The following is a 14,948-nucleotide window of genomic DNA, read 5'->3' as shown; positions in this document are numbered from 1 at the left end:
TCCTTTCTGTGCAAAATGTCAGCCCTTTCTAAGGCAGCCCATTCTCTTCTGCACAACTCGGCGAAACAGTTTTTCCTCATATTAAATCAAGGCAAACCTCTCCCCCACCTGGAGCCTTTCTTCTGGGATAGACAACCAAAGCTGAATTGAGCGATAAGAGGCTCTTGGACACCCTGCAAACACTCTCTACTCTCATTTAGCACCTCCTCGGCCTTCAGCTTCCTCGTCTGGTACAGCATCGAGTCCCTTTCTTTACTAGCCTGGCCCCTCTTCTCAAACTTGTTTAGGTGTGTCCGTATCACACAGAGCACACTTTTTGGAGAGGGCGTGTTATAGGACCAGGTTGGATCCTACCTGATGACGAGTGATGTTTCACCAGACTTCACGGAGCTTTACTGAAAAGCCTCCCCTTGGGAAATTCATAGATAGCAATTTTCAACGAATCATGTGATGCTTTCACTTCAGGGGAAGGGAAGCTTAAGGGAAGCTTCATGCCTCCAGGCATCTGCAACATTTTGCAGAGAAATCATTACTTCAAGGAGGCTGATACCCTGATTGTGCAACTATTCTGTAAATCAGAAAGTTTTGTAAGTTTTACTGGATGTGCTCCAGGCAGGAATCACTTGTATAGGGACTGAGACACCAGAATACTGGAAGGTAATATTCTTTCAATGTGCTAAGGTATTTTGGAGGATCAGGGCAACATGGAGAAAGTCATTCATTCTCTTAAAAAGTATTTGTGTGCCAGACACACTGGTATGCACCAGGGAGGTAGTGGTAAATAATCCATTCTTGCCATAAGGAAGCCGGCAAACACATTAAGCCACAATTTATTATTTATTACTCACTTAAAGGCTGCTATAAATGTAATGAAGGAAGAAAACAGGATTCTAACAGAAAATAAGATGAGACCCTGACTTAGGTGCAGGGGGACATCAAGCAATGCTTCTCTGTGCTGTGTTTAAGTGGATGCCTGAGCACTGAGTAGGAATAAGAATGGGAGAGATGGGAGAGCGCAAAGTCTGATAGGTGGAAAGGGTTTGGAGAGTTTGAGGAACTGGGACAAACAGAGTGACAAGAAAGGGTGATCAGGAAGGGCTTTGCAGACTAGGTAGCCCTGCTAAGGATGGTTCTCCAAGGCCAGAGGGAAAAACAGGGCATTTCAGGCAAAGGGGGCGGTGTGCACACACACACACACACACAGACACACACATGCACATGCACACACACACACACACACACACACACACACACACACACACACAGGTCTGATAGGACACCATGTCTGAGAAGCTCAAGGCGGGGCTGTGTCTTAAATGGCTTCATAATCTATGTTGAGAGAATGATTATACCTGGAGAAACCATGGAGGCACTGAGGATGCTCTAAACTGTCTTTTAGTTTCTAAAAATCATTATCTATTTCCTTAACTTGTCAGAAAGCTTGTCTGAGGAGGGCAGAGGTATACCTTTTATGTCTCTGTATACTACTCTGCACCTCCAGGCTCAATGAATGTCAATTAAATTTAACTCCGTCTCCTCTTTGTCACTTTTTTCCTAGTCCTGATCTGTGATCTAGACTAGCCTTCACTTTGCGATTCTCCTTGCCTCGTCATGACATGATGCTAAGGTCCCTTGTCATGAGGAGTCTGCAGCTTCTGAAGACCCCAAAGGATCCGACTTCAGCCCTGCAGAGTGCTCGCGAGTTCCTTCTGCCTTCTGATGCAGAGCTTCCACCCAAAGGTGTGAAGGGTGAGTCATTCCATGACGCAGGTTATTTTCAGCTGCCAGTTGGTCATTTCTTATTGAGATCACAGAAATCCAAGGCTTGTTAGACTGTTTAGCCCTGCGCTCAGGCTCTGTGGAGAAACTCATTAGCTCCATTTAATTAGGGAAACCAAACACTTCCAGACCGACTTTACTGTCAGCGCACTTCCCACCACCTCATTAATATATTTAAAAAATGTTTGCACCTTTAATGTGGTAACGATTTCCTTAATTCTTTCAGCATCAAAACTCCATAGATTCAAGCTATTTAGTTAGACAACAAGTGGAACAATTACATGAGTGGTACTCAGAATTTTTTGAACCAATATCTTTTGGTATTACTAAATGGCAGATTTGGGGGCTCAATTTTCTTTGTGCAGATTAGATAAAGTCAGTCTTCTAGGGTTAGTCTTCTTATTCAGTTGCTAAGTCATGTCCAACTCTCTTGTGATCCCCTGGGCTGTAGTCTGCCAGGCTCCTCTGTCCATGAGATTTCCCAGGCAAGAATACTGTAGTGGGTTGCCATTTCCTTCTCCAGGGTACTTCTCAACCCAGATATCGAACCTGTATCTCCTGCTTGGCAGGTGAATTCTTTATCACACTTAATTACAAGGGAAGCCCAGGATTACACTATTGCAATCTTACACTATTGCAAATATTAAAAAATACCTTTTTATTTTCAGAGGATTTTACAGTTTTAAAAAAAAACTTTTACATGAATCAGTTGATTCTCATAAAATGCTAAAACCCAGTAAGGCAGGTGGAATTGTCTCCATTCAACAGACGAGAATATTAGGGCTCAGAGCAGAGAAAAGATGTCTCAGGATAAAAGTTACATGCATCAGTTCTCTTCACCTCTACCATCCTTAAACTGGTAGAAGGTTAACAGTCAAGACACAGATTTCAGGCTTAAGTGGCTTAAGATACAGTTCTATCAGTAACAGAATTAGGATGGCTGATTCTCTGCAAAAAATTCTAAGTTCAGTTTAGGATGTGCTCAGTTTTATTTGACTAGAGGACTTGGAGCTGGAGGAATGCTTGTATGGTTTTATCTCTCAGTTGCTCCAATATTGCATAAGCACTGGCTTCTCAACCTGGTAAGCATCAACATTTTTCTTAAGTGGGAAACATTTCAAGTTTGCCTGAAAGCTCACAGTTACAAAGCAATCTCTTAATCCACCCTCACAATATTCTTGTGATCCCACTGCTCTTTTATTCAGGCTGACCCCAACACAGATTTGGGTGTAAGTGATGCTGATTTGATAAAGTACTTTCATATTTTTAATCTCATTAGATGCTCACACACTTCGGTGAGGTGTGACTTCATATTTCTGCAACATCCTTCAAGATTGAGGCTCTGTTAAGGTGTGAAACTTATTCAATGGCAAACAGCTAACAGTAGACACCGAGAGCGTGAACCTTGGACTTCTGTCTCCAACATTATAACTTCTTCTATTGCTTTCAGGGTAGCTCCCAGCCCTTTTACTTTTCCCTTCCCTTTCCTCTCTCTGAGGCTTTTCCATCCTCTAAAAATCTTCCAGAACTCTTCCTACAATCTTCCAACAAGACGTAGCTTCTAGAAAGTCTCTTGTATCAGCCACACACATTTTAGTATGAGTTTAAACTTTGAGTTCCCTCTCCTAAAGGTATACATATTTTCATGCTTTTATTTTTTGGTCTGCAGCTGTTGTATCTCCTCCCCATTTGTTGTAACAAACATATCTTGAGCGCTTACTATGCTGCTGGCACTGGGAATACAAGGGGCAAGAAAGCCGTTTCCTGTAAGTGAACTTCTGAGATCCACATACCTCTTAGGCAACAATTTATTCCTACCATTTGAAGTCACTTTTAACCTTTAATTTGGGGGTTAGGAAATTTTAGCCAAACAGCCTGCCAGGTGACATATAAGCAATGAAAGAAAAAGGTGCATGAAATACAGATGTAGCATCATGTCCCAAAATGGAGAAGCGGGGCGTTCTGCATCAAACTGAGCAGTCAGTGGCACTGAGGGTGCTTGTCAACAGCCCTGGGAACAGATCACATTCTGACAAGTTCACAAGGGTTTCCCCTGTGAATAAAGGGGTTTACTTGGCATCATAGTACAGGACTCAACACTGAAGATGGGAATAGGAGTTTTATCTAAGTTCCTGCTGAAATTTTAGAACCGTACACAATTCATTTGTGGGCATTTTGAAGCAAAGGGTCTGATCGCTAGAAGTTCATTCAAGTTTACCACTAACGGGTCGTGCTAGACACACCACATTTCCTTTTCTTATTGTGCCACTACACTGGTAAATCAGTAGGGCGAGGAAGTTTTAGCAACAGATTTCACACTGCCTCCTGTAAAGTGATTTTTGCATAAGATGGTGACATATGAGCAGGATCATGTCATGTATTCGCTGGTTTCACAGTTGGGTAATAAAAATGTCTCTTAAGGGTTGCTAACAGCTCCATGTCAGCTAGAAAGTGATCTCTGGCAAGGACTGAAGACTTTTTTTCTGGCCAATATTTTTTACTCATGATTTCAAAGGTTCTCTAGAAGGAGAAATGTCCAAATTTGCAGATGACATCAAACTAAAATGAAAAGCAAATGCCCCAGATTGACACCAAAAAGTGGCATTGTACATAAAGTGGAAGGAGCCCTGGCGTTGGAGGAAGGCTGAGTAGACCTTGTCTTTTGTCTCTGGCCCCTGTCAGCAAGATAACATTGAACAGGGGTTAATCTCTGATGGCTCAATCTTATTACCTATAAAAAACCAAGATGGTCACTTACCTTTTCAGCTCAATATGAGTATCTAAAAAGAAGCCTATATAAATATATACATGGCATATATTTTTAATAAATTAGTGCAATATTAATAATAATAATGAGGCATTAGTATCTAAAATGATAGGATTCCTAGAACACAGAAATGAAACCAACACAATGAAATAAATCAAAACATAGGTATGTATATGCTGGTGGTGTTGAAGATGTCAAGACTAACTTTATGATGCTCAAGCTTCTATGAAGTACTCAGCATATGTTAGGCACTTAAAAAATGTGTGTTAATGATGACTTAATTAGCTGTGTGTGTTTGAAAAGGAAAAAACACAAATGAGGGTTTTATATTGATATTATATTTGTCTGATGTCTTCATATATTTGAGGGGTTGCTATGTTGAAGAGAATATGAACATATTTATTCTGCATTGTTATAAAGAGTAAAACCAGGCCCAAACTGGTGGGCATTAAAAGGAAAGGAACTTTGGATGACAATAGAAAGTTTTCTGTAACAGTATACAGTTCCTATAATGGATCTGGGTGACAGTAGACCTTTGATTCAATGGGTTGGTTTTCCCGGTACTGACTGAAATGAAGGCAGTGCTGGTTGCAGGGGGTCGGGGAGCGTGGTGCATAGAGGCAGGTTTCTTTGTGCACCATCACTGCTGAATGCCAGTTTTGCATTGGCCACTCACTGAGTCAAATGCTAGAGACCAACGTAAAAGTCTGCTTCCCCAACTTTCAGTGAGCTCACGGTTGCTGTGGAGAAGCTCTCAAGTCACTCTAGGGTGACTGAGGAAGACTTCTCGCAGGTTGCTGTCTTTAGGCAGAGACTTAGAGGACTGGTCGGAGTTTTCCAGGAAGTGGACATTGCATTAAGAGAGCAGAGTCAGTGCCACAATTAGAGATCTGAGATACCATAGTGTGCGGTCAGGAAGACAATTATTTCTTGGATTTTACACTGCCAGGAAGGCTAGAGTTAGAGCGTGAAGGACTGAAAATGCCTTGCAAGATGGGTCGGATCTCAGGCTCCCTCCTTCTGCATCTGCAGGATGGTGTGTTTACCCAGGTTAAAGCACAGATCCCACTGCATTATAATTGCTTATGGGTGGGCTCCCCAATGTGCTCTGAGTTCTTGGAGGACAGAGACTGTGTCTCATACATACCTTCCTGGCCTCCCGCAAGCTTGCCACAGCTTATAAGCTCAGTTAGATCCTACTGAATAAAAAACTAAACAAATAAAAGCAAAACGGATCTCATTTAAGGGATAGATCCCAACAGGATTTATGAAAAGCTTTTGGAATCTTTAGATGTTTCTGCAGCTTTGCTGAATGTGAAGGAAAGTGAAGTGGCTCAGTTGTGTCTGACTCTTCGTGACCCCATAGACTGTAGCCTACCAGGCTCATCTGTCCATGGAATTTTCCAGGCAAGAATACTGGAGTGGGTTGCCATTTCCTTCTCCAGAATGTAATACCAAGAATTACTTCTAGCAAGCTGTGTCTTCTGCAGGGTATTTCTGTTAATGCTAATAGTGAGTCTGAGCATTTATTTAATACCCCTTGAATTGGTACTGTGCTAAATACTTTACAAGCCTTATTTAATGAGCAAAACACCCCTCTGAGATATGTAGATACTTCCTCCGTTCTATAGATGAGGAAGTTAAGGTTTGGAGAGGCTGAACAACTCACCCAAGGTCAAGTAGTTAGGATGTGGCAGAAGTAGAATTTGACCCACGCCTGCTGACTCCAGAGGTTGGGTCTTAACTACCCTTCTATCCACTGAATGAGGTGCGTTGCTCAGGGTGGGGCAGAGTTAGCAGTGAGACCCATCTCAGGAAGATCCCCTTAGAACTGGGGCCTTGTTTGATTAAAAGAAGTTGAACTCTCCAGAATCTTCTTGACTTATATCCAATTATAATCTCTACTCTAGCAGTGAAGAAAAGGAGAAGTCTGTGGGAACAGGACAAGTTTAGAGGGGTTAGAGCATTTTGGATGATGGGAGACACAGCATAGAAGCTTTCAAAGTAGCAAGAAGAGAAGCCTCCTGCCTTCCGTGAGATCAGAGGCCTACAGAAACAGAAGGAAGTGAAAAGGTAAGGCCCTTTTTGCGCCGGGGCACTTTGAGTCTGGAAGCTTCTTTGGAGGTATTTCTCATTGTTTTTCAGTATGCCTGGGGTTGCCCTTTTCTTCTGAGACATTCCAGAGCAGAGCACTGGGTCCCCAGGTAAAGAGGTGAGGGGCTGCAGGCTTAGAGCTCCTGAAGGTCTCCTGAGCTGATCATCCAGGATTCTCCAGTGCAGAAGGAGGCAGGAACATGGGGAAGCCGCTGTCTTCAGAAGTTAGCCAGCATGTTTGGCTGACTTCTGCTTGCTGCCTGGGCCTCGTAGGTGGGGCTGGGCAGGAGGTTAAGAAACCTCAACAGATGGCGGCAATCAGTGGGTGTTGGTGACCATTTCTCCCAAGTGCTGAAAAGATGGTCATCATGTGCCTGTGCCAATCAAACTCAACTCCAAGTTCCTCTGTCCTAGAACACAGACTAGAATAATCCTTTCTCAGCCTCCAGAAGGAAAGTTTTCAGAGAGAGGCGGTGTCGAGGGAATACAGCCGCCGCCTGAGGTTCTGATTCACGATGTGACGTCTCCTGCCCAGTCACAAGCTCTGATGTCTGCGGAGATTTGTTTGTCAGTCTGCAAGGACAGAGATGAAAGGCACCGTGCCCTAGCCTTCCCCCTCCCTTCTGGCTGGTAAGGGAAAAGCGTCCGCACACTGCCATCTGGTGGGAACTGCTGGTCACTGCAGTTCGAATGAGAACGCTTGCTCAACCAACACTTGGAGAAGGGGCCCACTTTCCCCCCTATAATGAACAAAATATGGTTCCTGCCCTTGAAGAGCGTTAAGAAGGACCATAAAGAATACTGAGCATCAAAGAATTGTTGCTTTTGAACTGTGATGCTTGAGAACACTCTTGAGAGTCCCTCGGATAGCAAGATCAAACTAGCCAATCCTAAAGGAAATCAGTCCTGAATATTCATTAGAAGGACTCTTGCTGAAGCTGAAGTTCCAATATTTTGGCCACCTGATGTGAAGGGCTGACTCATTGGAAAGGACTCTGATGCTGGGAAAGATTGAAGGCAAGAGAAAAAGGGGGAGACAGGACGAGATGGTCAGATGGCATCATTGACTCAACAGACATGAGTCTGAGCAAACTCTGGGAGACAGTCAAGGACAGGGAAACCTGCCTTTCCCTGGCATGCTTCAATCCATGGGGTCACAGACAGTCAGACACATCTGAGTGACTGAACAACAACTTGAAGAGCTCTCAGTCTAATGGAAGAAATTGATATGGTAGCAAGTAATTGTAGCTTAAAAAACACAATTTTAGGAGTGTAAACTGTTAGGTAGTCTGGTTGGTAAGTAAGGAATGTGGGAAAGAAGTTATAGACAAAAGTTGGAAGAACGTCGAGGCCAGGCCATTAAAAACTTTGAATGTCTGAGTAAGGCAATCAGTCCATATAAGATGAGTTAACAGGAAAATATGGGATCAGGTTTCAGTGGCAAAGTAATCTGGACAAGTGTCTGTATATATGCCTTCAAGCTTCTAGACCCTTTAGTTATCTGAAATCTCCTACAGAACCCATATGTAAACTAGCTGAAGCCGTGGATATTCAGGATGAAACAGAAGTGACAGTTGAGAGGCTGAAGAATTGTCTCCCACCCTCCATCTCCCTTCCTTGGTACATGTAGATGCTTTGGGGCAATATTAAAGCCCAGCAAAACATAGTTTAATACCTACCACTGTGGACGGTCCCTTCACTAACATGACCTTCCCTGTTCTGATTCTAGAGCTAACTACGTCCTGTCCTTCCTATGATATGGGTCTCATATATTAGGTCCTAGATATTTTCCTATATTTAAATTAATGACAAAAATTATGTTACTTATTCTGGTGTTTTTAAAGATACTATTTTTTAGAGCAGTTTTAGGGTCACAGCAAAATTAAGAGGAAGATAGGCTTCCTATGTATTCCTTGCCATTCCTCATGTGTAGCTTCCCCCATTTACTAATAGCTGTCCCCAAAGAAGTATGTTTGTTACCACAGATTACCCATGAACGTCCAATGACATGTCATAATCAACCAAAGCACAGAGTTTGCATTAGAGTTTTACTGCCGTAAAAGCATTCTGTGTTCATCCCTTTCCCCACTCCCTGGTAACCACTGACCTCTTTATTGTCTTCCAAGTTTTGCCTTTCGAGAATGTCATACAGCTGAAATCATATATAGTATGTAGCCTTTTCAGACTGACTTCTTTCCTATGCTTTTTGTTAGAGCTGCTTACATTAAACTTTATTTTATGCTAACCCCCATTATACTTGTAAGTTAACTTTCTTAAACACAAAACCTATTTCACCTGGTCCCTGGCTCTCGTTGCAAGAGGGTACATGTAGGAAGGTGACTAGAGACCAGTCATCTCTGCAGTGTCTGTTAAGCATCATTTATCTGCTGCCCAGTATACTAATTCACATTCAGCATATACAGCATACAGGCCATCCTTGGCCCACAGACCATCTATGATGGAGTTTTGAGAGGGACTTTTTTGGCTCTTACTAATGGCATGTCATTTGTTGCTTTCATTCTGAGAACTGCACTCTGGGAAAGCAGTCAAGACCTTGTAATGAGTGGCTGAATTATGGAGAGCTGCTTGTCTTGCTGCTTTGTACAGCCTTGTAGCCTCTGGATGGCATTTGCTGTAAGGAGAGGCGTTTCAGTGGGAGAACTGATCAAGAGTGATGGCCCCCCCATAGCCAAAAGCCGCTTTGTTCCCCCAAGTAGTTATCTCCGTGCCCTTTCAGATCTACACTTTCGGATGCAAAACCCAAATGCCACCCACTCCGCAGCGCTTCCTCTCCCTCCTTCTCCTCTCCTTGTCTTTCCTCGCGCCTTGCCCACTCGTTCTGCATGATGGGGTCAGTTTGCTCTCACCTTCCCACACTAGCTTCTCTGTTTCAAGCTTGTGTCCGGAACTGCCTCCTTCTTGCCATCTGGCAGCTGACATCTGCCACATCTTTCCAACTCAGGCCCCCACCTTTTCTTGGAGGTTCTCACAAGAAGATGTTAACTTCCACGCAGACTTTCCCCAGGACTTGATTATGTACACAGAATTTTCCACATGGGTGGACAACTGCTTCGGCACCGACTCTCGCCTGCATTGCTTAAGTTAAATTGTTATTTTCCTGAGGACACATTGGCCAGTGTCCTTTTATGTATTTAGTGCCAAATTCAATGAACCTTAGCTGAGTGAACATCACACTTTAGAGTGAATGGGGCTGGCTGTTCTATGTCTTATTGGAGAGAGAGGAAATGTGCCTTATCCTACAGTCCTTGATGAAAAGCAGTGAGGTGGGAGGGTCTCTGCACACTACGTGGATTTCTATGAATGACTGTCCACTGCTCACTTACGTCACTTGGATGTAACTTGGTTTTGACGCTTGTCTCCCTTTGTCAAGGGGAGAACGAGCCTTCAGTGTTGGCTTGGAACCTGACTCACAGTACATGATCAATCATTACTTTTCTCAATGGATTTGCAATATATTTATAAGAACCCATACAGATATAGAAGACATAGGGGCCCTCAGTAAAGTTTCCTTAAGATAAGATGCAACTTTTTTTTTTCCCCTCCAGGCTAATTTCAAATGAAAATCAGTAAATCTATGGGATTCTCCAGGCAAGAATACTGGAGTGGATTGCCATGCCCTCCTCCAGGGGATCTTCCCAACCCAGGGATCCAACCCATGTCTGTTACGTCTCCTCCACTGGCAGGTGGGTTCTTTACCACTAGCACCACCTGGGAAACCCAGACACAGGGCAGGGGTACTCACATACAATCTGGGGTTGTTCAGCATCCTCCATAGAGCCCTGGGGGCAGGAAGGAGTGGATGTTGATGGAAAGAGCAAGGCTAGAGGTTACAACACCTGTATCAGAGCTCTGGCTCTCCAGCTCCCACACAGGTGAGCCTGGCTAAGTCATCTCGTCTTAGAGTCTCAGTTTCCCACCTGAGAAATGAGGACGCTGACTCTCCGGGACCTTCCATCTCTGACACTGCCTTAGATTTCTTCTATTTTGTCTCAGGAACAACAACAACAAAAAGCCCCAATCTTTTGATGGGAACTGCTGAGCAATTTTCAATTAGTAAAAGTCCACTGTTGGCTCCCATTCATTTCTCAAGATGTCTGGGCAAAGATCAGCACAGATGATTCAAATGGCAAGCATGCCTCCAAAAGGAGTCCCTTAGTACTGCTTGTCCTTGGGGTTCAATAAGTTCAGGCATTCAGAAGAGCAGGTGGGTTTCACAGTTCCCAGACACTGTGTTACTAAGCACTCACCCATGCAGAAGAAGCTGACTTAAGAGGCAGAGTTGATATCCAGTAGCAGTCTTCTCACTATATAATGTAAGTATGTTGGAGGTGTATTATGAAGTCAAAACTCACCCTAAATATAGCTAAAACCACAGCATTGCAAAGGGCCTTACAATAGGGTATTGCTTTGTATTTAATTACTAAGGGTGTAGAAGAAGGGGGTAGCAGAGGATAAGATGATTGGATGGCATCACCGACTCAATGGACCTGAGTTTGAGCAAACTCAAAAGATAGTGAAGGACAGGGAAGCCTGGTGTGCTGCAGTTCACGGGGTCACAAAGAGTCAGACACAACTTAACAACTGAACAACAACTGAGGGTGTGAAACTCTCTTTGCTGTAAAAAAAAAAAAAATAGGAAACTCAACTCCAGTTAGATCAGATCACTGAAGCACATTTTTAAGGACATATACACACATGGAAATAGGCTTCTGGGTTTACGGGAACCCGGGCAAACCTTAACCATTAGTCCACACAGCTCCTGGAATGGGAAGGTGGTCTGCATCCAACAGAGTGACTTGGATCTGCTCTAAGGACTGTGGGAGCCAGGACACACTTGCCTTGATTTGTGCTTTATCTTCAATGCAGCCCAGCTACTCTATCAGTTTCTGTTTCTCTTAGAGTCTGTTCTTTGCATTCTATAAGCTGCATCATTTGTTCCATTTATATAATCTGGAACGACATAATCTGATTACTGTGGCTAATTACCATGATCCCTGGTTGGGTAGATTGTGTTCTTCAAGTCATTGCATAGTTGCTTATTAGCCTATATTTTGGCAGTTCTTAGGTTGTGGGCACTTTCTGATCTAGCACCTTTGGCCAGAAGCAGGCTCTAGCCTATAAATACAACTACTCCTAAACCCAGAGGGAACCCCCATCACTCAGTGAAGATAGTACAAGGGCAGTTTTCTTTACAAAGGACTGTGTGATGGTGGGACAGTTATGTCTGCTTGGCTGGGAATGTTCCTTCAGAAGAGAGCACCTTGGAAGGAGCAGGATTGCTGCTATTGTTTGCACAGCTATCTTGTGAAAGTGGTATCAGTTGTGGCTCAGATGACTCTAGAGGAGAGATATAGAGCAAAGGACCGTGATGTATATAGGGAATCATCTTTTAAGGAAACGATTTGTTCTGATGGTCAGAGCACAATATAGATGGGGTGTGAGATTATATCGGGTGTGAGTTTACCATCGCCAGACTTTGACTTTTGTCATTAGCACTGATTGGGCCTTTCTGTGCCAGGTAACTGGCTAGGATTGCTCCAAATAAATATTTTATTTCTCTTCATCTGGCTATTAGTTGAGATCCGTCTTGATTCAAGTTCTCTGGAATCAGAAACTGAGAAGGGATTTGGGTGCACGAGGTGAACTGAAGGCATACTTCTCAGGAAAAAACGAAAACAACTCTCCAAAGGAATGAGGAGAGAGGATAGGGAAGAGGAGAGCCAGGCACCATGTGATCTCAGGTGACATCAAGCGTCAGTCTGATTCAGGGTACTTCACCCAGGAGAGTGGTTCCACATTGAAGCAAAAGATCTAGGCTTCTTGACCTGTGGATCAATCAGTCATTGGATGTAAGGGGTTAGGGATGGCATAACCTCTCAAATGTCTCTGGGGAGTCAGCTCCCATCAGCCCAGGCCAGTTCTTTGAGTCCCATTGTGTGTAAGCTGTTAGCTACATACCTGCAGGAGCTGCAAGCTGGGCTCTCCAGTCAGCAGGTTGAATCTGGGTTGGGTGCCATTAGCATCTACTCCAGATCTCCCCCTTGAGTCTGCTACAGGGGCTTGGCTGCAGGCAACAAAATCTCTGTCTAGCATAGGTGAATGAAGAACTGATTGGAAGCCAGAGAGGGCTGACTGACTCAAGAAGTAGGAGCACCGGATTTGGACCATTGGCAGAAGCCAAGGCAGTCTTAGAGGGCCAAGAGGATCATGTATTAGAAAACCCTCAGTGCAAGGAGGGTCTTTCAGCCATAACTGACTAAGACAGCGTCATGTCTAGATAACCCTGGACCACACTGGAGCGACTGTGAGTAAAGCCCATTATCCCTCCAAAGCTGGGTCTCTGGTTGGAAGCATCTGTTCGCCAAATCTCGGTCGCATGTCCATTACAAATGCCTGGAAATAAAGAGAGGGAGACTTTTCTTCTTGGATGGGAAAAAGGCACTTCATCTCATCCATAACTCATATCATGAGATATTCTTTAGAAATAGGAAGAAGGGTTGGAGTCTGGACAGAAAACAGAAGCCATGTGCAAACACCTCCTGGACCATGTGCAAAATGGATATTGTTATTCCCATTTTCTAAGTATGAAGACTGGCTCGGAGGTAACTTCATTCATTGACTTAGAGAGGTTAAGAACCTTCATTCATTTATTCATCAAATGTTTGTGGAGTGCCTACTGTGTGTTAGGTACCTTTCTAGGGGCTCGTGTTTCAGCAGTGAGCAAAATTGGCAGGAATCTCTGCCCTCATGCGGTGTATATTTCTGTGTAGTGGGGACAGATCAAGGCAGAAAATAACAGATAAGTAAATCCTGCAGTGTATCAGATTGAGACAAATAATAGAAAAATAAATCAGGGAAGGAGAGGAAAGAAGTGGCTGTATTATGAAGCTTTTGCCATTTTAAGTTGGGTGGTCAAGGTAGGTCCCACTAAGACAGTGACATTTCATCAAAGACCTGAAGGATTTAAGGGGAGGATCTGGAGAGGCATGTGTTAGGTGAGTGAACAGCAAGTGCAAGCTTCTATGAGGCACAGGTGCACCTGGGAATCTCAAGGACCCAATGAAGGCCAGTGTGTTTGGGCCAGAGTGAGCAAAGGAAGGGAGTGGTCAGAGGAGGTCACTGGGCTGGATCTCAGGGGCCTTGGAGATCAGAAAGTACACAGAGCTGAGGTTTGGCATGATCTGACTTGCTTTTCAAATAAATCACTCTGACTGCTGTTTCTAGAAGAGCTCATGTGTGTTGGGGAAGAGTAGTGTTGGTTGAAGGATGGCAAAAGCAGAGAAACGTTGGGAAGACACTGCAATAAACTAGGTGAGTGATCATGGAGGATGAGGTTACGCTAGTAGCTATAGAGATGCTGAGAATATAATCAGAATTGGGCTATGTGGGAGACTAAATACTGGCCCCAAAACGTGTCCTGGTCCCATTCCCTAAAACCTTATGACAAATAGGATTTTACAGGTATCGTTAAAGATCTTGAGGTGAGGAGGTTATTTTGGGTCATGTGATGAACCCAGTGTAATCAAAGGGTCTTTAAAGATGGCTACAGCAGAATAAGAAAGAGAAGAGACAGCATGAGGATGGAAGAGAAGATAGTCTGCTGCTGGCTTGGATGATGGAGGAAGGGGCCATGAAAGAAGGAATGGAATTGACTTCTAGAAGCTTACTTGAAAAGTCAAAAGATTTTCCTTTAGAGCTTACAGACAGAATGCATCCTTGCAGACATCCCACCTCCAGAGGTGTAAGATAAAAGAAATCGGGTTGTATTTTAAGTCACTACCTTTGTGGTGATTTGCTACAGCACCACCAGGAAACCAACATAGGGTCTATTTTATGGGGTCAGGACCAACAGTATTTATTGATGGAGTGGATGAAAAATGGGAGAAAAAGAGAGTTAGGGGTACCTTTAAAAGTCTGTGATGGAGCTACTGAATGGATGTCCTTTATAGTGGTGGGGAACACCTCTTTGTGTGACAATGAGACCAGGTTTGTCTGGCCACACCCTTTCATCCTACCACGCCCAGGAGCTGAGCCAGGCTGACCTTCGGGGGAGATGCACCCAGCTCAGCTTGTCCGCTGGGTTTCTCCGCAGTGTCACCCTTCCCCTAGTTTCCCAGCAGTTTCACACTCTTGCAGCCTCTTTCTAACAGCACTTCCTCACGGTTCTCTGATGGCAGCAGGCAGCATAGAGCTGGATGAGATTAGGCACATAGATTTTATTTTAAGGCACAGCTGAGAAAACACGCAGGAAACAAAAGTTGTTTTGACGTAAACTGTATTATCTGGA

This window comes from Muntiacus reevesi, chromosome 8, assembly GCF_963930625.1.
Source record: "Muntiacus reevesi chromosome 8, mMunRee1.1, whole genome shotgun sequence".
NCBI classification, from domain to species: Eukaryota; Metazoa; Chordata; class Mammalia; order Artiodactyla; family Cervidae; genus Muntiacus; species Muntiacus reevesi.
This window is presented reverse-complemented; position numbering follows the sequence as displayed.